The 24903-nt window shown below is 33.4% G+C and overlaps 1 protein-coding gene across 2 annotated transcripts in view; it reads left to right on the forward strand.

Moving 5' to 3' along the window:
* LOC127506258 (acid-sensing ion channel 1C) overlaps nt 1-24903 on the forward strand; it is a 225187-nt gene that overhangs the window by 15369 nt on the left and 184915 nt on the right. The window lies entirely within an intron of this gene.

A 24903-nucleotide genomic window follows, 5' to 3' on the forward strand; every position in this document is an offset into this window, starting at 1 on the left:
ATATTACAAGAGTACACATGCTCTCTCACTGACTGTAATTGTGCACATGTACGACTAAAGCAAGATGAATTTCTGACAGAGTCAGAGAATTGTAACTTTAAGATTGGAATATGTACAATATATTTATGCTAATTATAATTCAGTGAGAAAAGTTAGCAGCTCTAATCTAAAGAAGACTTGTAGAGACAATGTGGATTAGTTTGATCAAAATAAAACACAAACATTTGAAATTTATCACATGTAGATTGACACAATTTAGGAGCTTCAGACTTGACATTTCAAGCTTTGCATTAAAATGGTTTATTGTCAGTGGCATGTGTAGGCTAAAGCGTGTTAAGTGTTTCTGTTATTTAATATTTTTCCAGTTCATTTAATTGGCAATTTAGCTAAGCCTGGTCTGTGATCATATGAGAATACCTTGTTCAAATAAGGAAATTACATAATAAACACAGCTGAGGGCAAAGAGCAAAATGTCAATTTCTTGCAGTTAGTTATTGCACTGAAGATGTGAAACTGGTATTATGACATCAAGCATTTACAGTAGTTTCCATTGATACGTTGATAATGCGTTCCTGTGAGGTGTTTTTCTGGATTTTTCTATTTGCTGCTCTTGTATATAATTTTAATTTGATTTATATGCATACTGGCAAATTATGTGCCAGATACTGAGTTAAATCCTGTGACTGATTCTAATTTATTGTTGGATTCTGGTTTGGACATGTGGAACAAATTACTTCAGCTATCATTATGGTCTAAGTTAAGGTGATGTTGAACATTTGGGGTTAATGTAGGTCCTCACCTCCTAGGAGGACGCTTTATGCACGCTTTAAATATCATCGTGCACAATCATAATAAGAATTTTGCTGATGTCAGACATGGATAAGGTAGGAAATGTGAGGATAAGTCTTCTTTATACCTCAAGACAGTGTTCCACAGTTGTTCAAAGCATTCGTTTGTTTGTTTTTCATATTTGTGACAATAGGATTGAAGGAATAATTCACCCCAAAATAAATGTATTTACTCAATCCCGTCCTAATTTGAACTTTCTTACATGGAAAACAAAAAGGGAATTTCTGAAGAATATTCTGGTCACTCTTTTCATAATAAAAGTGAATGATGACTTGAAAGCTTCAAATACACCAAGACCATATGATTTATGCACTATATTCCAAGTCCTTTGAACTTAGTCATATGTTTGTGTGAGAAGCAGACAGAAATGAAGGGTTTTTATTCACAAAACTATCATATGGCTTTAGAAGACTTGGTATATAGTGAGTCATATGGACTGCTTTTATATTGTTTTTACTATGCTTTTGCATGCTTTTTGAAGCTTGAGTGCTTCAGTCTTCATTCACAGTAATTGCATGAAAAAATTAAAGATTTTTCTCATGACCAGTAAAGATTTTGAGTAAAGAGATTTGAAACAACATGATAGTGTCAATAGGTTGTCCAAGTTCATTTGACACAATGGCCTTTTAATACAAAGATACTTAGCAGACAGATTATTTTTTATTTTTTGTGTTCTTCTCATTTTGTATCATTTACCTTTAATTTCCATCATAAGTATCCTAAATGAGTAAATGAGGTACAATGGGGGTCATTAACTGGACTATGCGTGCCATAAACTCCGAGTGCAAACATTAGGCTAATTCTTTCTAAAGTGGCTTTTGATTGACTCTAATGAAAATAAGTGTTGCGATCAGGTATCTACAATATGGTCTCCTGACAATATATACATCAATGCTGAGCACCATTGTAAAACCTCTGGGGCTGGGCCCATTGCACACTTATCTAGTTTAGGGAGAAATCGGTGCTTAATGAAAATTAACCGTACTTAGGAAAACCCAAGTGCCTATTAACATTCAGTGTTGTTCTTGAAACCCTCAAGGGCTGGATCCTTGTCTTTAGCATTCAAAAGCACAACCCTTAGCAGCACCTTGCGTACATCTGTTTTCATCTGCTTTTTCAGCTATGATCCATCTCGTTTTCAAGCCCCCCCTTCTGTCGGCCGAGTAACATTCCCTATACTTTTTTACTTAGAGAAAGGGCTTTCTTCATTAACATGAGTGTTGCCTGGCAACAAGGCATTGCATTGCACTGCAAATCATTCATGGGTAATTGCTATTGTTGTGCGTGATGACAAACACTCACTAGGTAGTTGAGATGATTCGAAAGCCGTCACTTTGTGTGCATTTGTGTGTGCATGTGCACGAATGTGCGTCTGGGTGTGTATATAACTGTTTTGTGAAAGTACTCTAATAGCTGTCAGATTACTGTTGGGTACATGCTGAGGTTCATGCACCCATATCTGCCCTAAAATAATGCGCTACTGTGTCTCTCCCATCATGCTTCATAGTAAAATATTGCGCATCATGTATTTTAGTGCTTGTGCTTCTCGGACAGCTTAGGTGTAAGAGGTGCGACGTCTTTGTTTAGTCCTCTGAAACATTGTAGGTGCATAGAACTGTGTGTGTGTGTGTGTTTAATTCAGAGAGAGTAAAAGCTTTGTGGCATCATTATGTGGGTTTTGCAGCTATAATGATTATAACACTAAATTTGGATGCATTTTTTTCCACACTTATTTTTATTTATTTTACAATGCATACATCACTAAAAGTAGCACTAAAAATGCATGCATTATATATATATATTTTTTTTTTAAATTTACAACTACATAATTTCTCTTGCTTGAAGCGTTCACAAAAACAAAAGCATGCATTTAGGAATTATAATTATACTAAAGAATATTTCATGGACACATTATTGATTAAATTCTGTGTGAATTATGAGCCTATATTAAATATTTTGGCTCGTCTGAAATGGGGTTCAGCGTTTGGCACATGTGCACGAACACATTGTGCTGTAATGCCCATGTGGGACACACAGGCTCAGATTAACCATAGGGCTGATTTGGCTGTCGCTTACGGGGACTTGAAGTCCAAAGGGCCTTGATCTGCCACCAGGTTTTTTTGTCCAACAAGTGACTCATTCTACATAGCTTCATCACTTCATTTTGAACGGGTTTAGTCAGGTTTTCCAAGCAACACAATGACTTTAGTGATTGGTGTGTGTTTATTCTCACAATAGTTTGAATTCTGGCCAGTTTTAAACCATTTTGTAGCTGTAAGAAACTTTAAGGTTGGCAGGGACAGTGTGGGTGCAGAGGTTTTGCTACAAATAATCATTATCTGTCACTTTATGGACTTGGTTGTCCATCATGCTTTATTTAATCCTGTTATTAATGAATTAAGTCCACCGAGGACCCCAGTGGGTAACTATTTAAAATGCTCGATCAATCAAAAATGTATAAAAAAAAATGTGTCATTGAACATTGAATTGTACAGAGTATATGCTAAGCTAGCAGGCTAATTGGTGAGCGGTGTGGGGCCAGTAAAAAATGAGCAAGGATGGATTAAAATGATGTTCTTTGGAACTTTCTATTCATCAAAGAATCCTTAAAAAAATGTATCACTGTTTCAACAAAAATATTAAACAGCACAACTGTTTTCAACATTGGTAATAATAAGAAATGTTTCTTGAGCATCAAATCAGCATATTAGAATGATTTCTGAAGGATCATGTGACACTGAAGACTGGAGTAATGATGCTGAAAATTCAGCATCACATTCAAATAGAAGAGAGTTCTTTTAAATTGTAATATTTTACATTTTTACTGTTTTTACTGTATTTTTTTGATCAAATAAATGTACGAGCATAAGAGACTTATTTAGAAAAAATCTATTGTATGACTATTAAATATTTTATAGAATTTCTGCAGGTGCGGAATAGAATAGAATAGAATAGAATAGAAAGTTCTTTTAGCCAATGGATTTTTTTGATCAAGACAAACTGTTCACCATGCAAGGAGAATTGTTCATGACCGCGTCAGTGAAGTATTGTGGTTGATATTTGTAATGTGACACCTGTGGCACAAGCTTTTCTGATCTCACCAATTGGGTTTTTTTGAAGGTTTTTCTTTTTATTCTGCTCTCAAAATAAGAAAAAGACAATGGACGCTATGTGCTTGTGATCTGGTCACTCAATTTATTGAACAATATCCCACAAATTATTTCACTGGAGTGCCTCGTTTCTCTCCCCAAATACTCATTTGCTTCTCTCTCCTGCTCTATTTATTTATTTATTTATTTATTTTTTTGTGGAGGTGCTTTATGTACTCTTGTTTTCACTTCTAAGTCCTTTATCTCCTCTTGGGACTTTATCAATCAGTCATTACCCTTTGATTTTTAGGGGTACTTAAAGGTGCTGTAAGCCATTTTTGCTAGACTTAGCCATTAAATCAGCCTTTCTTCATCTCCTCAGCCACAAGCCCTCTCTTCAGAATTTGAATGTGCAAACTGATTGACAGGCAGAGAGCGATTGGCAATGTAACTTTATTTTCAGGTGACATCTCAAGACATGTTTTATGTGCTACACCTTTAATTGTTTGAGTTAAGTACTGTATACTTTTTTTTTTTTTTTTTTTTTTTACGCTTATGCTAGCGTATGTGTACAGTCAAATGCTTAGTCTTTCAAAGTATACTCCATTTGATAGCGTGCGCAAACGCATGTGCTCAAGAAAGTTTCATCTCTTTGCATTGTTTGTGCTATTTTTCTCCAGAAGTTATGACCGATAAAAATGTTTTTGTATTCTTTTAAACTGAAGTTGCGGCTATCTCATAACCCCCTCACACAAGCGCTTGTCAATGCGGGTGTGTGTTGTTGTTGTTGCTGTCTTTGGTATTTTATTGTTGTTGTTCAGTCTCTTTAAGCCCAAAGTATACTGCACTTTTTATGCGTACGCGAGGGTCAGTGTACAGTGTGCATGACGCGAATTTCGTCATCAAAAGAGTATGCGTGTACTGTACGTGCACCACCGGATTTTTGTAACCGTGCGTACTTTGTATGTGCAGGTCACATATGCGCATTTAATTTTTTTGCAATAACTAGTTTATCCACAAGGTGGCAGCCATGCCCTGGGGGCATCGATACACAACTTAGTCGAAGAAAACCGGAACATGAAAGCGAAGAGGTTAGAAAATACCCTTATTTGTACAACTCTAGCATGAAAGAATACAAAGATATTTACATGGGTTGTAAGTCGTGGTAAGAGATTGCGCAGAACTGTGCATGCGTCAAATGCCTGTGTACTTGACGAGTCAAGTGAATTATACTTTGCAAGGCTGTGCACATACGTGTTAAAAAAACGAAGTATACCTTGGGCTTTAGTTTTGTTTTCTACTGTGAAACAACGGCCTGGGCCAGTGTTGCCACCTTGTGGAACAACTGATTAGTGCAAAACAAATTCAATGCGCATACGCAAAGTGTGCGTGGTTACAAAAATCGGGCAGGGCGCATACAGTACTATTCTGTTGGTGAAATCTGTCACGCGGACTGTACACTTACCCTCGCGAACGCGTAAAAACCGAAGTATACTATGCACTGTAAGCCTGAATAAGTAATAGGTATGCAAAACTCAAATTTGAGGCAATCAGATGCCTCAATTTTTAAGTTAGGAAATTCAAAGTTTAAGTAAGCAGAACTGGCAGATTTTTATTTTGTAAATTTTAATTGTTCTTAACTTGAGATGTTTGAGTACACTAATTGATACATTTAACTTAAAATTTTCATGTAACCTCAATGAGAACATTTGTATGAGTGTAAACTTAGCTAGCTATAACAAGCTAATTTGCTAACATCATTGCTAACAACAGCAGCATGGTTTAGCACTTGCTGAATGAAATAAGTTCATAAAACTCAAAACAATGAAACAGTTCAGTTTACTTAAAATATATCAGTTCTGTGAACTTGAAAGAAAAAGTGCTAAATACTCAAAGTTAATTTGACTGAACTAATTTGTTTAATTTAAGTTTGTTCTACTCAAACCAATTAATTATTTTGAGCATTAGGGTTTACAATGTGGGCTTTAGGGTTAAAGTTATGTTTGTTTGCAAGAAATGTTGCACTAGGACCAACAAAAGATGATTCAGGCAAAGTCATAGTCACCCTTAAATATAAAGCGTTAGATTTATCCATGCTCAATCTCAGCCCAAAATTGGTGTGTTTGCACGTAATGCTGTAAAAACCGGCCGTAGTCTCTGATTGTTGTTGAAGTGTGTTTGGGTGTTTTATACACACTTTTCTTGTCTGATGTACCACAGCATGCTTCCATTATTTCAGTGCACAATGAAGAAAAGGCCCTTTGCACTACAGGAAAACGCATTATCTAATTGCCCCGTTCGTGCTACGTCAGGAAAATACAAAGGGTGAGAGGATAAACTTAAAAATCACATAATGGATGTCTTTTGAACACTGCCTTTCAAGCATCTTCTGTCTTTATAACGCTGCATTTCTGTTTCATGTCAAGCAGCAACCTAACTGCTCATGATTGTAATTATTGTAATTTACTTTCATGCCCTTTCGATTCAAGCCGACATGATGGAATTCACTCAAGATTACACTATTGTTCACACATCTGTTGTATTTCTGTCTCAAGTTTGATACAAAGTGCTTGAAGAAACCATGCAAACAAAGAAAGGCCTTTGCACTAGCATTCATTATCATGTTGCATTAGAGCAGAATTAGCTTGTGTTCCTCAAACAAATGGACTTTGGAGTCTCTCAAGAGATGTTTATTTGAACATTGCAATTTTGTTTTTGTCATCAATTGCAAAGTTTCTCTTCAAGCGTTTGTCGTTAACCGTTTGCGGATGACAGAAGCTGCTAAAGTCTAATCAGGCGCTTTCTTTGAGCCCGGATCCTTTTTTCTTACACTCTTTGATCAATATTCATCTTGACCTGCTGCTCACAGTCCTCTTTGAGATGAGGTTTGCCTCACTTTTTATTTTTCTCACACTAACTGTTGCCGAGCCCCAGAGACTCGAACAGATTGAGGTGGCTTTTAGCAATAAAAGACAATGTGCCGACACGGCTGAGGAAACCTCAGAAGACGACGCCACTCTTCTCATGATTGTCGTCTTATGATATTCATCGTTTGACTTGAGGGTGATTTGCCAGAAGTAGTGTCACAATACAGACTACATCAATAACTTTTATGATGCTTTTGGGAAACGGCACATTTTTTCGCGGAGCTTCCTGATGCTATCATTCTCCTGAAGTGTACGAAGGCTGCGTTTATAAATGTGTCATGAGAGTCAAAGGCTAGTGTTTTTGGCAGGAAAACGAATGCCACCACTATTAAAGGTAATGCCGGGTCAGCGTGCCTTAAAATATGTTCACACTTTCGCAGCAATTTTGTAGAAAGTGATGCTGAGCTGTATGTGAACATGTTTCTTGGGAATGTGTGGGGAATCATTCACTGTATCGGCTTATGCAGACATCTCAGGTCTGATGCAGTGGGAATTATAAAGCAGGGTTGGTGGGGGGGATTGATTCACAGATGCTTTGTGATTCTTTCTCAAACAATTCTGCATCGATCTACAGAAATTCACCATTGAATTTTGAAGGGAATTATTAATAATCCTGCTTATTAACATGCACGTGCAGGACTAGTTACACATTGGGCAAATTGGGGTAAGATGTGTGTGGGTAAGCTGTGCCACCCTTTTAATCTAGCAAACTGCATTATTTTTGCCCTGTGGCCATATATTTAGACGGAGCCTGTCGTATACAGCGCTCTGTGATTTTTGAGAGAATCAAATAGTAAAAGATTAACAGCATATTGTATGTCAGTGCATTTTATCAAAATTGGTATCCAGTTCTATAGAAAAAATCTATTTTAGTAATTTATTAATTTATTTAAAATTATTTATTTATATTTATGTTAACATTATTTTAAAATTAATTTATATTTATTTAAAAAATATATATTTTAATTATTTTATTTATTTATAATACATTAATTTAAAATGTGTAATAAAATACATTTTTGGGCAGAAGATGGGCTATGAATTATTAAATGAAGCATTTCCCATGTGGAAATGGTTGCTGTTGGGTAAAAGATGTAAGAAATTCTTTTACTAAAGTATTGATTTTTTTTTTTTTTTTTTTTCCCTCCATATTATTAAAATGCATTTTTTATTTTGAGAAGACATATGACCCTACATTGCTACTGAAATATAATTGTTTTAGTTTTACGTCAATCTCATTTTTTCTTGCCCAGAGCATAACACAAGTTAAATGTGGCCCTACAAGATTTTATTTTATTTTTTATTTTGTTTTTTATTTTATTTATTTTTTTATTTTTAATTTTTTTATTTTTTATTTTAAATGACCTGTTTATTTAAAGTTATTCATTTATATGTTACGTTTTATTTATTTATATAAAAATGTATTTATTTATTTAACATTTTTATTTATATTTATTTATAATGCATATTCGTGAATTTAAAATGCATAACTTAATTTTGGGCAGAAGATGTGCTGTAAATTATTAAATGAAGCATTTCCCAAAATGGTTGCTGTAGGCTAAAAGATGTAAGAAATTATTTTACCAAAGTATTTTTTTTTTTTCATATTCATAATATTAATGCATATTCATACTTTTTTTTTTTTTTTTGAGAAGACATATGACCTACATTTGTTACTGAAGGATAATTATCTGTTTTAGTTTTACCTCAATCTTATTTTTATTTTTTCATAACATAAGTTAAATGTGCCCCTACATAAAATAATTTTTATATGTTTAGCAACTTAGTATTCACGTTATGATGCTTTGACCCTGCCTGTGGTGGAGTGATCTGCACAAACACTCGGGCATCTTGTATATGTGCCTTCAGTGTGTGCTGTCTGTGATACTTGTTTACCTGACAGGGCAAATGCTTGTGGAACTGTGAATTGTGTTGCAGAAACCTCAAGTTTATTTTTGGTTACTGAACAAAAATAATAGGCTGAAATAGTTGAGGGTTTGTTGAAATTGCAATTTTTTTTGAAGAATGTCTTGTGATTGTCTTGGAAGCATCAGTTAGAAATGGTTCAATTATAAACAAGTTAGTAATATGTGACATCTTACGTCATTATTTCCCAGCAAAAGTGGTACTTTTTGTTAGTATTATGTCAAATATACAATAAAGTCCAGTCAGAAAATGCTTCGTGCCATTTCAACAAACTCTTTGCTGAACAGTATAGGACAACTTTGCCCTCATTAAAATGTGCATTTGTCACAATTTGAAGAGAAACGGCGTCTTGTAGACGTTGTTAAACCCGTGTCCTTATATTCATAGTCAATAAAGCTGTGCGAGCTGAGCTGATTTCAGCTCACTGCTGCTGTAATCTCCCTCCTCAGACTCATCCGTCCTGCTCGCGGATGCCTGACTGTGCCGTCTGATAGTCCCTGTTCATTCAGCACTCATGGTGGTTATGTTAATGGATTTCATGCTAAGACTTTATGCTGATTCTCTCCATGCTTAAAGCTCAAATATTGTACAGAGATGTTATTAATTTACTAAGTCAGCAGTATTTAATTGATTCTTGCGTATTAATCATGTTACACATGGTTCTGCTGTAAGATTGTGTGCTTTTAAAACTGCCAAAGATGGTGGCGGTGCTAGAAATAAATGACATGGTCATCTAAATGTGTTAATAACGCTTTACACTTCCATTATTTCAGGATTTTTCTTTTGGATATTGATGCTGCCATGACGGTTTGCTAGGAAGATGTTAAAATAAATGATCAGCTAAATATAATAAAAAAGACGAATGAAAGTCACAATATTTTTTTACTAATGGAAGATGTGGAAGAAATTATTTTTTATATTCATTTTTTCAAAATATTTTTGAAAATCTGTTTATTAAATACTATCCATGTGACCATAACGGAAGATGGGGCAGTATTATTTTATTTTAAATGTGTGTAAATAAATAAATGAATAAATAGGCCTACAATAAAACAAATGTCCTACAATAAAACAAATGGGTAATAAAATGTATGTATGAGTGTGTATATATATATATATATATATATATATATATATATATACCTCACCTTCCATTAGTTGCATAGTATTTAACAAAAAAATTGATAAAAATAAAGAATAAAAAAAAAAATAATAAAAAAAAAAGATATATATATATATATATATATATATATATATATATAACAGTTTTTTTTTATTTTGATAATACATTTTATTACCGATTTATTTTATTGTAGGCCTATTTATTCATTTATTTATTTATTTATTTATTTATTTATTGTTGTTAAGATTTATTTATTAATTTTGTAATCTTTTTTTTGTTGTTGTTAAAATATCCTAAAATGAGATGAGGCAAAATTATTTTTAGAATAATATTTAGGAAAAAAATTTTTTTTTTGTTTTGCCAGTCTGTTTCAGCTATTATTATTATTATTATTATTATTATTATATAATATATACTATGCAACTAATGAAACTTGAATTTTTTTATCTTATGATATTCATTTATTTTTTATTTTTTTTAAAATTATTTTTATATCAATTTTTATTATCTTATTACCCATTTATTTATTTATTTTTGTTGTTGTTGTCATAGTATCCGATGAAAGAATTATTTTTTTAAAATATTCATTTTTAGGAAATCTCTTGTATTTTGCAAGTCTTTTTTGTTAAAATACTATCCTCCTAATAGAAGATGAGGCAAAATTATTTTTAGAATAATATTTATGAATTTTTTTTTTTTTTTGGCCAATCTGTACAGCTCAGTGCTTAAATAGCTTCTAGCAGATGAAAAGATTTTTCCATTGTTCATGTAAAATTGTTAAATGCTTTCACATACTTACACTGTATTGTAAACTGCCAAATAATGACCCATAACTAAGTTAATATACTTTCTTAACATTTGGGCTTGTACATTCGATCTTATCTAGAAAAGGGCTCCAGCTCTGTCTTGACATCTCTAGGCAAAGACTGTGGTTTAAATGTCCTTTAAATGCCCATCTTTATCGATTTGATCCTGCTGACCAGTCCATTTTGTTTTGAACAAAGCATCTGCGTCAACCTGCTTCAATCTCGATTTTTCTGGATGATTTGCGTCCACTGGAGTGTGGAATTACTCATTTGTTTCAATCAGTGACATCTCCGCTCAATTTGAAGAGTACGTTTGGATTATAACTACACCAAGAGATCTGATGATTTCGTGAACTCGCACCACAGCCAGAGCAGAAGCCCCCAATCAAATTAGACAAGGCAGTGATCCAGTCTCGCTTGAACTACTCTATTGTCTGCTAGAGAGGACTACGGTGACTCGAGGGGACAAAGTTGTGATGGGAAATAAAAAAAGAGACTGTGATAAAAAGAGACCTGCTTTGATGTGGGTTTGTGAATATCGCCTTTTAAAGAGGATGATTTCAAAATCTCACATTTGAGACCGTGTCACATGTTTCATACCAATCCGCTTAAAATGGAATTGGATGTTAAAGTCAGAAAGTAAGTGTGAAATCTTTTAGAAACTCAAGCAAAGTCAGGTCAGGTTTGTAGATGTATGATCATGCACATTCAGCCGGTCATGGGAAAATTTATTTTTAATGAAAGATTACTAGGCAAGCGTTTTTATTTGAGAAAACATGCCTTGGTGAATCATGAACAATAAGACCATGAATGAGCGATTAGACGGTAAAAAGGGTCAGATTTGTTTTCATATTGATTTTAAACCCTTTTATTCTCATGATACGATGAAAACCGGTTTTATTATGAATCTAAGAGGTGAACTTACAAATATATGGAGTTAAAGTAAGAAATATTATTTTGTGCTGTTGTCTATGACTCATTTTGCTCTGAGGGCACGAGCAGTATGGGATACGTATGTGTTTTTCATTTCCTATTATTTGCTGTAAGAAAACTATTACATTGTGTTCTCTCAAGACTTGTTATGTTTCTAAAACTGAAGGCTATGAAATAATGTTTTGTCAGGGGACCACATACAGAAACATGGAAATGAGTGTGCAAATAATTGCCCGTATTACATCAGTGCATATCCATGAAAAAGGCTCTCTGGGCTACTGTTTTTTTTTTTTTTTTTTTTTTTTTCCTTTCACAAAATGTCATTGTACTACCTAGAGATTGGAATTGCCCCAATCTAGGAAGTCAGAAATTGTCGATGAACCATGTATTGATATGCTACGCTCCATTGGTGCATGAAACCAGGATAATTTCTAAAACATTCACCGAGATGAGCTAATAAGGATAAGGAGGTGGGATGAAAAAGCATTAATGGTTCAGAAGGTTGAGCTGTTATGGCTTTGTCTCCAGCACGATTAGCTTCGTAATGACGGCAAGAATCTCTCCCTACAGCTGGAACCCTTAAATCTCCATTCATGAAAACATTATGAAGACACAGGGTTTACGGCAAAGTAAATTCTGAGTAAGTAACTCAGAACAAACTCTAATGCTCGAGTAATCTGTCGGAGGCATCCAAAAGCAGCATAGTTCATATACCTTGGAATTGATCTGTTGTAGGTGTATTTTGATTATGTAAGGCTCTGGGAGAAGACTAACTTTTTACTTATCAGTGGTGGAAACTACCTTGAAACTAATATTGTTGCTTGCCAAGTTGCAGCCTACTCATAATTTAAAGTGTTTAATCTAAAGTCACACTACCTTTTTAAAAGGTAGTAAGCTACTTATAAGTCTCTGGTGTCCCCAGAATGTGTCTGTGAAGTTTCAGCTCAAAATACCCCACAGATCATTTATTATAGCTTGTCAAATTTGCCCTTATTTGGGTCTGAGCAAAAACACGCAGTTTTTGTGTGCGTCCCTTTAAATGCAAATGAGCTGCTGCTCCCGGACCGCTTTCCAGAAGAGGGTGGAGCTTTAACAGCTCACGCTTCGGTTGCTCAACAACAACAAAGCTGGAGAATCTCACGCAGCCAAAATGAGGATTGTCAGTAACGGTGTTCAGCTTTATATTGTTCAAACCGGAGTCGACACTGATGGAGAGACTCAGGAAGAAGTTACAACTTTTAGAATGAAACTGGACTTTTCTGAATGGTTAGTGGATAAATTTATGTAGTTGCTGTGGAGTTGATTCAACTCATCAACTAGCATGTGCCGTCATGTTAATCTTTTGTGCAAAACCCGTATGTACGGCCACTATACATTGTGTACCTGTTTGCCAAACAGAGCCATACACAACTGACTAACTTTTATGATTGCTATCAAATGCTGTGAATGGTCTCATATTTTTTCCAAAATATCGCTGGCACAGAAATGCTCCTTTTTTTTTTTTTTTTTTTTTGCAATCGAGCTTGCCAGGGTCAACTTGCAGGCTACCCGAGCTAATGAGACTCTAAAAAGTGTTCTGTGCTCGTCTGTGCAGCCATCGACAGAACAGTTGCTCAAACTTTTGCCATGGCGTAAGAACTGGTACACCGTTTTCACTTACGAAAACGAAATGGCGGCACTGTTGGTGGAAACGTGCAGATTAAGGGCCAGTAGTATTTTAATAAGTTCCCCTTCCTACATCACAAGGGGAGTGAAATCTGAGCGGCTCGGCAATTTTTTTCGCAATCTATGTGACATTTAGAATTTAATTAATGCTGTAATTTCAGGCGCAAAAACAATGAGTTTTGGGTTTTGCATGAATGAATCTATAGTACTTGTCAAAAAAGAAATTGCCATTATAAACCTGGTGATGAATCTTGTCATGTTGTGCCTTGCTTAGTTGTAGTTTAATTGTATCTAACTTAAGTTATAAACTGACATTCAAAAGTTTGGGGTTAGCAAGATTTTTTAAAATGTTTTTTTTTTCTTCTGCTCACCAAGGCTACATTTATAATCAAAAATACAATAAAAACTGAAATATTGTTAAATATTATTACAATTTGAAATTAAAATTAAAAATTTTATTTATTCCTGTGATGCAAAGCTGAATTTTCAGCATCATCACTTTAGTCTTCAGTGTCACATGATCCTTCAGAAATTCTGTTGTAATTCTATAATTCAATGTAATTCTATATCTACATATGCTGACTTGCTGCCCGAGAATCATTTCTTATTATTATCAATGTTTAAAACAGTTGTGCTGCTTCATATTTTTTTTGTTTTTTCCAGGATGCTTTGAATAGAATTCATTTAAAATATAAATCTTTTGTAACTTTATAAATGTTTTTATGGTGACATCTGATCAATTTAATTTGTCCCTGTGGATACCAAACTTTTTAACAGTAGTGTAAATGTAATGACCTTTGACCTTTTCAGATGTTTGAGGCTCAATTTAACAGCATTTGTTATTATTATTATTATTATTATTTTTTATTTTTTATTTTTTTTATTTATTTTTTTTTAGAATAAATGGGCAAGAACTGAAGTGTTACAGTTCCCTAGTGTATTAATGCATTGAGACTGACCTTTTGTGTTTTAAGGTTACCAAGAAGCTCTAGCAGCAGATTTAACGATTTAGCTGTGGTTTGGGGAGATAGAGACTCTCACATTGTGTACTGGATCAATGCCATCAATGGTATTTACTGCGATTAGACTGTCTGATTTCTCTGCGAGGTTGGAAATGTGTGAGCGCAGATGAACATAAGGGATTCATTGACATCTGAAATCATCTCTCTGCCAAGGCTTATCTGCACATGCTTTCCCAGCACTTGTCACTACTCTGATGAAGCTGTAACTCCCCTATTGTGTTAGATGACTACATCAAAATCATTGACGCTGCATGGGTCCTCATCAATGACTCGCAATAGTCAGGGTAACGGCATGTTACATTTTTGACTGGAAGGAAAACGATAGAAGTGCAGTGTGTTGTTTAACAGCATGCTAGTTCAGCTGATTAAAAATCTTTCCAAAAAACTTGCGGTAGACAAAAACTTTGTTTTGAAAGTTGTGAGTTTTGAAAATTGCATGTGATCTAGGACCCTTTATACAGTGTGTGTAAAAATGTGTTGGCTTAAATTTATGACAACTTTGAGTGAATTTACGTTCAACCAACAAGCTACATTGAGTTAGAGGAACTTAATTTCTTTGAGTAATCAACTTAAAAAAAATTGTGTTTATGCTACAAATTAAGTCGCTACCAGAGTTGTAGACCTGGAACCAATTAATCTTATCTGTTTCAGTTTAAATCAACGTCTATGATAGCACATGCTAACATAACTTATTTAACATGTATATTTAATGAACAAGTAAGACATTACTTGTCACTGGCATTAGCGCAGTCATTGCTTATAGAGTCAATGTAGTGTTTACCTTCATGTATCTACTCTTCAGCACAATGGTAACCAAAAAACTTAAACATTACAGAAACTCTTTTAAATGTCAAACATAAGAGCATTAAACACTATAACAGGTCTTTCCCTTGACTAAAAACTAATAAATTAACACTTAATTTCAGCATTTATTCTCCTTATCCAGTCCTATGCAAAGCATGCTGGGAACTAGAAATCCACTGCCTAATTTCCGAAGTTATCAAGACCATTTCATTAAGTTATTACAATCTAATTAAAAAAAAAAAAGCCAATTAACGCAGAAATTTTAGTTTAAATTACAGACGATATTAAGTTGATGTAATGATCAACATTGTTATGTCAACAGAACTCTACAAAATAATGTTTGCAACTTAAAATGTTTAATTAAGACAATAAATTAGAATTTTTAACTTGCAACCATGCATTTAAGTTGTGGTAACAGGTCCCCTGAATTACTTTTTAGAGTGTGTAGCTGAGCTACAGTCACGCTACTGAACACTGTAGTTAATTAAAGGTAGGGTAGGCAATTTCAGAGAGGCTAGCAATAGCAAGCTAACTTTAAAAGCATGAGATCCCACCCTCCCCTCAGAGCGTCTCCAAAGCCACGCCTCCTCCAAAACACATGAACGCGCACAGCCAGAGCAGTCTGCAAAGCACGACAAGACGAGAGGCAGCTTTAAATTACCTCATGTCTCGAAGCACATAACATTAAAATAATAATGAATGTTAACAACTTACAGACCCTGACTGCTGCAGATCCATTTCGGCTTTGATAGTGCTGACATAGAAACACAGAAATCTGAGTCTGAGGATGTGATCAGCTCTGGGTAGAAAATCACGGGTTGCCATCTTGTTATTACGGTTACAACATGGCGTGAACGCAGCGTAAGCTGGTTGTTTTGATTCAGGAGGAACTGTAAAATGTGGTTGATGTTTGTTTGTGGCACTCAGTGACTGTCTGTCTACAACTCTCCATAACCTTACAGAATGCGCTGATGACTTGTATTGTCTGTGCGAGCAGGTGCGCGGAGGTATGGAAATACATATAGTATGTTGACAGGCAGGTAGGACATTCGGACCGAATGCAATGATTGGATGAACATATTTTTGGTCCTGAGACTTCCACAGAAGATATATGAAGAGTTTGGTTCCAAAACGTGATAAACGGCATTTTTTATTTTTTTTTTAAATTGAGTTCTTGCCAAATTCAGTATTGTATCTGGTCGGTATTGAAAAGTACATTTTTAATTTTACTCAAAATGTGATATCTGCCATGTTATTCTGTCATGTTTTCTCGCTATCTTTCCAAACCACGACAAACGCCAGTCTCCCTTCTCTGCAGAATGCGATACATCCGCTCAACCAATCACAGCACACCATTCCACGCATTGTAAACAGTAATGGCAGCTCTAGTTTTCCTTATCTACTTTGTACTTTGTGATCAACAAAAACAGAAAAATTTATAATTTTGACGGCATTGATGAACATGTGGTAGTTTCTGCGATGGGGAAGAAACGTAAGCCATCAAAATCTAATCATTTATGTGAGGAGATTAAGATGAGGCACTCGGGAGGAGGAAAAATGCCGGCTGTTGCTTGTTCCACGACAGCATCAAACTTCTGTCACGGTCCCCAAAACTGAATCATGAACAGTTTTTAAAAGCCATTTGACCAAGAATGATTAATTCTCGAATTTGGCATTGCTAGTTTTGATTCTAAACATCTGATATAAAAAAAAAAAAAAAAACATAACATAATTGTTAAAATCTGCACTGTCAGACAAGGATTTAGCAGCCATATTTTACTTTGTCACACCAGTATAGCAATGCCCCTGGGTAGTTGTAGTCAATTCCAATGTACTCGGCGCCAGATACTCTTTAATCGGTAATGACAAACGGAGACATAATTTATAGCATTAACAAGATGACTCGTTGAATTAATTTTGGGAGCGATGACTGAATGTATTTTTAGTCCAGTGCCTGTATATAAGATTAGTATTGACAAAGTTCAGAGGCTGTCATATATGTGGATCAACTTACTTTGTTGTGTATTTTCAACAGTTTCAATATGAAAAATAACTTTTATATTGATTTCAATTGATTAATTGCATTTTGAAAAAAAAAAAAAAAAAAAAAAAAGTCATACATTTATTGCATTTTGGGGAAAAAATAATCCGTTTTTATAATAAATCTTTGAAAATCAAAATCTGGATTTGAATTTTTGATGTTATTATAACCTAAAGATGCTATGCGAAAGTTTGAAACAGAAAATTTTCTTGGTAAAGAAAACACATTTTTATTCAAATTAATCTAAGCTGATTTATAGCATTTTGGAAACAAACTCTTCATATGTACATGTTTTAATATTTAGACCACTTCTATTATTGTCTATCAGGATGTAAAGAGAGTTTCAACCAGTATAACAAAAAGTATTTATAAATAAATTGCTACCCTACCTTTAAGTGATGTTGCTACTTTTATGATCAATGACATTCATAAAAGATACACTGCAACGTACTCCTACGGTGCTGCGATATGAAAGGTTGCTTCTGTGATTCATATTTCTTCACTGAATTTGTTGTTCTTATCATTGATATTTAATTAATGTAAATTATCACAGACATTCAGTGTGATCTTTTATAAATATGGGGGAGTATTTCATGCAGATGTTGTTATTGAATATGTGCGGTAGGCCTTAAGAATGCATTCAAAATGAATGTTTGGTTGCGTTTAGTCATGCATTATTTGTCAGAATGGAAACAAGGAGACATTGTTTACTTCAGTACAGTTGCTGTTGCGGTAAACACTCAGAATAGGTTTAGAGAATTCATTGTGCTTAAAACACATTCTGACACCCGAAGCTATTTAAGTGATTAAACTGCCACAATATAAACACCCTTAAAACACCTCAAATCCCACAGAAAGACAGCATTTCCACTCCGATGCCTTTATCTCGGGAAGCATATTGGATAAATACAGGCAAATAAAAAAGTACACTATACGGAAATATAAGGAAGCCAGCGCGGACTGTCGGATTATAGTTTTTATGTGTGCATTGTCAAAACTTATCCTTCCAGTGCTGATCATGGGCTTCACAAAAGCGATTTGACGCTCTAAACGCTATCGCGCTTAAACACGCGACAGAAAATGATTAGAAGTGTCAACTTAGCAGTTGAAATGACAGAATATTTCTTTATGCGTATCAAACCGAGGGCGCTAATTACGCATGTCTGAACAATGAGCACGGTTTGCACACTTGCAAGGTCACGGTGAATACTGCGTATGTTGAACGAGCTACAGCCTTTATTTATGTCCTCAGAGCACTTGCATTGAGAAATAGCCAAGCCTGCTTTCTCATGTAGCAACCCATGGTTCAATCATCAGATAACAATCAAGTACATTGAGGTACACGGTTGCCTTGGCAACGGCACACGGCTTACGATAGTCTGCAATGGCCCTCATTCATCGCCATTCTTGCAGAGTTTAAAACCAGTACTAATGGTCTTTGATCAGGAGGCTCCTTTCGCATGGCAGCCGCCTTCCACTTGAGCTGAAGCGTAAAAGAGATTTATGTCACTAATGCAGGATGTACATCACATATGAAAATGCAACTTTTAATGTATAAGCATATCAGGCTGCATAAATGAAAGACAATTTCTCAAGCTGTCACTGAATATTTTTTGAATTTTCTCTGTGTGTAAGGCGTGGAAGGTACATTTGTATTTCATCTCGTGGATTGTGACATGAATGAAATGGAGCGAATCAGTCACTTGTATTCTGGTTGAGTCCATATTGAACGGCTTATATAATAATGTTGCCATGAGAACTGTAAAAAGCAAAGCAATGCAATGATTTCAGTCCCACGTTTTGTCCCAGGTACACAAATTTGCAATTATAATTGCTTTGACTGTTGTTGGGGCCTATAGATAGAACGTATGGTTTAATTCTGTCCTTTATTATATCAGCTAGCTTGAGTGCATGCAGTGTTTTCAGTTCACACTGAAGGGACGATAAGAGATGGTCAAATGTTCGTTTCAAATTGAATAAATAAATGCATTTGACCTTAAGCTTTATTTTTTCTTTTACATTCATGCATTTAGCACACGCATTCATCCAAAGCGATGTACAATAGAGAGAAACAAGCAATTTTCTTTTTTCATTTTATCTTTTAATTTTTTAATTTTATTTATTAATTTGTTGTTTTGTTTTTCTTCTATTTTTGTTTTATTCATTTTTTTTCCTCTTTATTTTATTTATTTATTTTTTAATGTTGGTTTTTAATTCATGTAATTTCAAATTCATTAATGTTTTTTGTTTTTTCTTTTTGTTTTGTGTTGGTTTTTACATGTGTTTTTTATTCTATTTACTGTTTTTATTTTTTATTTTATTTATTTATTTTATTTACTTTGATTTTGTTTGTTTGTTTGTTTTTTATTTAATTAATTAATTAATTTTTTAAATGTTAACTTTAATTTTTTTTTTGGTGGTTTTTAATTTAAAATCGATTTTTTTTTGTAAAATTTTTTATTTTATTTTATAATTAAATTATTTATTTATTTTTCAAATGTTAACTTTATTTTTTTGAATTGGTTTTTAATTTATTTAATTTAAATTTTATTTTTATTTATTTTATTTCTTTATTTTTGTTTTTTTCTTAATGTTGGTTGGTTCGTTGTTTGTTTGTTTTGTTTTGTTTTTGTTTTTTTTAAATGTATTATTTCTTTATTTTTTTTTAAATTTACTTTGATTTTGTGTATTTGCTTTTTTATTTTTATTTTTTGAGTTGGTTTTTAATTAATTTAATTTAAATTGTTTGATTTCTTTATTATTTTATTTTTTTTAATGTTGGTGTGGTTTTTTAATTTATTAAATTTTTTATTTAATTTTGTTTTCTTGGGTTTTCTTTTTTTTTGTTTTGTTGGTTTTTACATGCATTTTTTTCAAATCTATTTACTGTTATTTTTAATTATTTTATTTATTTCTTTATTTTTGTTTTTTAAATTTACTTTGATTTTGTGTATTTTATTTTATTTTTTTGTGTGTTTACTTTATTTTTTTTGTGTTGGATTTTAATTTAATTTAAATTTTATTATTTTATTCATTTTATTTCTTTATTATTATTATTTTTTTTTAATTTATGTATTTTTTTTTTTTATTTATTCACGCTTGTTATTTTTATTTGTTTTATTAATTTCTTTCTTTTTTTTTTTTTTTTTTAAATCATCTCATATTATGTGACTAAGATTATTTTTGTTGATAAATAAAATCTGCTCAATTTTATAATCATTTGAAAATGCAGTTATTTTCTGACAGATTAAGAAACAAATCAGATTATATCACATGCAGTGTTAAAATAGCAGTCAAAGTCATTTATATAATTGTTCTTTTTTTTTTTAATGAAGGCATTTAATTCTGTTGGGCATTAGAGCAAATTATTAACTTTCATATTTTGGAAGGGTTTCCATAACTCCCTTCTGTTCTGCTTGCATGATCTCTAATGACACACTATTTCTGTACAATGTTCTTATGTTTTGATGATGAAGGCATCTCAGAGACATCTGAATATTTCATATTAATGGCGAAAAGAACACAAACAGGTGAAACAACATATCTATAAAAGCTCATTTCAAAAGAACATTGCTTTCGGTGAATTGTAGCTTGAAGGCCACGTTTCTAATTTTTAAAATATCATTATGTTACAGGATTCATGTAGATGAAAACCTCATGTGTCTGTGACTGATCTCTCTAGTGGTTTCCAAACGTTATCTGCGTAATTTATTGCTTGGCGCTAAACGAATTTAGAATAAATTACAGAACCAAGCTTGGTTGTGGTTAAACAGCTCTCATCCATTTCACTTTTGAGACAAATTCAACCATGTGCTTTTGAGATTCTCTTAATTCAGTGCGGCCAGCGTGAGAAGAGACTGCACGAGTTGATGCTTCACCAGTCGCTGACTCAGGTCCAAAGGGAGATCTTTTCCGGACCATAAATTAAGCAGCGTCTTTCCTACCTTCAGCCACATTTTCTGAGGTACTGAGAGCCATTAACAGAGTCACATATATATGTGCCGGAGCTTGTGTCAGGTGCTAATGTCAGCAGATTTAGGGTCAGTCGGATGCATTGGGTGATTTAGGTGATGCGTTATTAGCAAAAACAACCCAAGTAGCCAAAAGACTGTCTTGGTTACACCACTATTATTTAGCTTAGCACATTACAAACAACATATGATGCTCTCATCTGTGCAATACAAGAGAACATTGTCTGCTGTGTGTTAACGTTTATTTCCTACTCCATTATCTCAAGCGGTGTTATTGTGTTAATAACGGTTAGATTCCTCCCGAGTCTTCTATTACGGTAATGTGAGATGTTTTAAAATGATTCGTTTACAAACAGTTTAACGTCTTGACATTTTAGGCGATCGATAACCTTTCAAGCAGTAGCTACTCAATGTTTAATTTCACGGAAATGAAGTGGGTGGGTCATGTACGAGAAGAGTGAGGTTAACACCTAATCGGCACTGCGGGTGAAAATTGTGCAGTCTACATTACGAACCACTTTGACGGTGTGTGCAGCTTTGTTGATTATGGTGGAAGTGAGTTTGTTGTGTCACAGCATGACGCTTGCAGGGTATATCAGGTGTGTTGACAGCGCTGTGCGTTTCTCACCTACTGCATTCAAGTAAATTAATGTGTAAATAACATCGTTTTGCTAGCAAGGAGGATTCTCTGCTTTTTGGATTAAAAAAACCTCAGTGAGACAGATTCTTAAAGGAATAGTTCACCCAAAATCAAAGATTATGATAAGTGAATGAGTACATGTCTTTCCAAATACACATGATTTTCTTTCTTCTGTGAGACACAAACGAAATCTAGCATTTGTTCACTTTGCATATATTAAAAGTGAATGGCGAACTTCACTGTCAAGCTCCAAAAAACACCTTTAAAGTTTCATGAAAGTGGTTAATGACTCGTGTGGTCTTCAGAAGCGGTATGATAACTTTATGTGAGGAACAGACCAAAATATAATGTTATTTGTTGAAAGAGAATGGTGGGGGAAAAGAAATATTTTCAATATATGGAAAAAAGCAGCATGCAGATTATACTAAATTTAAATTGTTTTCACCAGAAGAATTTTTGTATTTTATTATTTATTATTTTGATTATTGTTGTAGCTATTATGTTTTGTTTTTTTTTTGTTTTTGTAAAAATATTACATATAGAATTTATAGATCATAATACAGGTATATTAAAAAAAAAAAAAAAAAAAAAAAAATATATATATATATATATATATATATATATATAATAGTAATAATAATACATTGTTTTTCCAATAAAATGTCTATATGTAAGATTTCTATATAAGTCCATATGTAAAATGAATCTGGAACCTATATTATGATATATTATTTATATATATATATATACATATATACATACACACACACACATAAAATATATATATATATATATATATATATATATGTGTGTGTGTGTGTGTGTGTATGTGTGTATATATATATATATATATATATATATATATATATATATATATATAAACACATACACAATTTGATATTTCCAATAAATGTATAATACGTAATATTCCTGCAAAAAATAATAATAATACCATAGCTATATATTTTTATATATAATATAATATTTTTTATATATATTAAACAAATGTATAAATCATAATATAGGTTCCATATTCATTCCATATAGACTTATATAGAAATATTACATATCCACATTTTATTGGAAATATAAAAATGTATTACTATAATAATATAATATAATATAATATAATATAATATCATCTTATGTCATCGTGTGTGTGTGTGTGTGTGTGTGTGTATATATATATATATATATATATATATATATATATATATATATAAAATTATATATAATTTTTTTTTTTTTTTTTTTATTAAACAAATGTATAGATTATAATATTGGTTCCAGATTCAAATGCAGAGGTGGCAAATCTGGATTTAGGGATCTAAGACATGCAACTACTCCTGTAATGGAATAAAAAAAATAAGCATTGGGATATTAATCTACATATTCTTAATACAAATTAAGTATAATAATAATAATTAATTTAAGCAGATCATAACATAATATAGGTGCCAGGTTCAATTGCTGAGGTGGCAAATCTGGATTTTGTTATGGCACAAATTAAGACAAGCATCCTTTTTTTTTTTTTATTGCACACTGGAATATTTTTACTTCATTGCACTGACAAAATCATTTGATTGTTCAATTGATTAGAGTCCGTACATTTCCATCAGAATCAGAGGTTTGCAGAACACTAGACTCCTCGACTGAATAGTAGAGCAGTGCTTTGAACTCCACAGATGACATTACCACATTTTCTGCTCTGGTAATTTGCATGTATTTGTCACCACCGCGACCCCTGCGAGAGAGGCGCCTGTTTGAATTGCGCAAATATCACGACCATTTAAATATCACATATCATTGGTATTCTGCATCCTGCGTCTGTGAGCTTCCGAGGGGAGGTGGCGGAATGGGAAAGAGGGATACCGCGGGGAATGAACGATGCCTTTTGAGCTAGACGCAAATCGATGAGACAAACATGCCGTTCTGAATGTCACAGTTTCCATTCACAAGAGGACTGTTAAATTACAACAGACTACTTCCCTTTATAAGCCTGTAGACCAATGCTGATATGCCCACCATCAGTCATTCTGTTTGAAAAGATACACCTTTCTCACACAGTCTCTACCTTCATTCATAACAGTGTACTCACAGAACCAACATTGTTATACAAGAGCTGCATAGACTGATTATGATTTTTTTTTTTTCCTCTTGTCTTCTTTTGTCTTGCATAGTTCTGTTTATGCTTTCAGAATGAGGGCATGTCTCACAACCTGTCTACGTTGGCATCTGCCTCATTTGGCTCAAGTGACTGATGAATTTGCATCAAAATGCAGAGTTTGTCTGAATGCACAGCTTTTAATGTCAACAACAGAATAAATAGGAAGTGGGTTTTTCACAATACCAAAATTTCAGTCTTTACCAATATAAGTGAAATTTTACAGCACTAATTACAATACAATATATAATAATAATAATAATAATAATAATTGTTATTATTATAATTATTATTATTTAGCCTATGTATACAGATCTGCCAATATGCTAATGACCTGTTTTAAGCATTCAGATTTGGGCGCTATGATAATCATTTACATGATGCACAATATATCTGAGCTGACATTTTGGTCACACTTTATATTGGGTGTCTTTAACTACTATGTACTTGCATCAAAAAATAAGTACAATGTACTTATTGTGTCCATGTTGTTTTGCAAAACACTTAGTCAAAGACACCTAATATAAAGTCGGACCTGGCATTCTTATCAGTTATATCAAAATTGTATTTAATATGCATTCATATTTTAGCATTATTTATATTAAGGGGGACATATCATGAAAATCTGACTTTTTCCGTGTTTAGTGCTATAATCGGGTCCCCGGTGCATCTACCAACCTAGAAAACGTGAAAAAAGACAACCCAGTAACTTTGTTTTGGTAAGCTTTTCTCTGCAAGCATGTGAAAAAACGAGCCGCTCAGAGTTCGCTCCCCTAGTGACGTAGGAAGGGGATCTTATTATAATATTACCGCCCCTTAATTTGCGTGTTTCCACCCACGGCGCCGCCATTTTGTTTTCGCAAAAGTTCGAGCAACTGCACAGAACACTATTTAGAGTCTTGTTAGCTTGGATAGCCTGCAAGTTGACCCTGGCAAGCTCAAT

The sequence above is a fragment of the Ctenopharyngodon idella genome, chromosome 23, assembly GCF_019924925.1.
Source record: "Ctenopharyngodon idella isolate HZGC_01 chromosome 23, HZGC01, whole genome shotgun sequence".
NCBI lineage: Eukaryota > Metazoa > Chordata > Actinopteri > Cypriniformes > Xenocyprididae > Ctenopharyngodon > Ctenopharyngodon idella.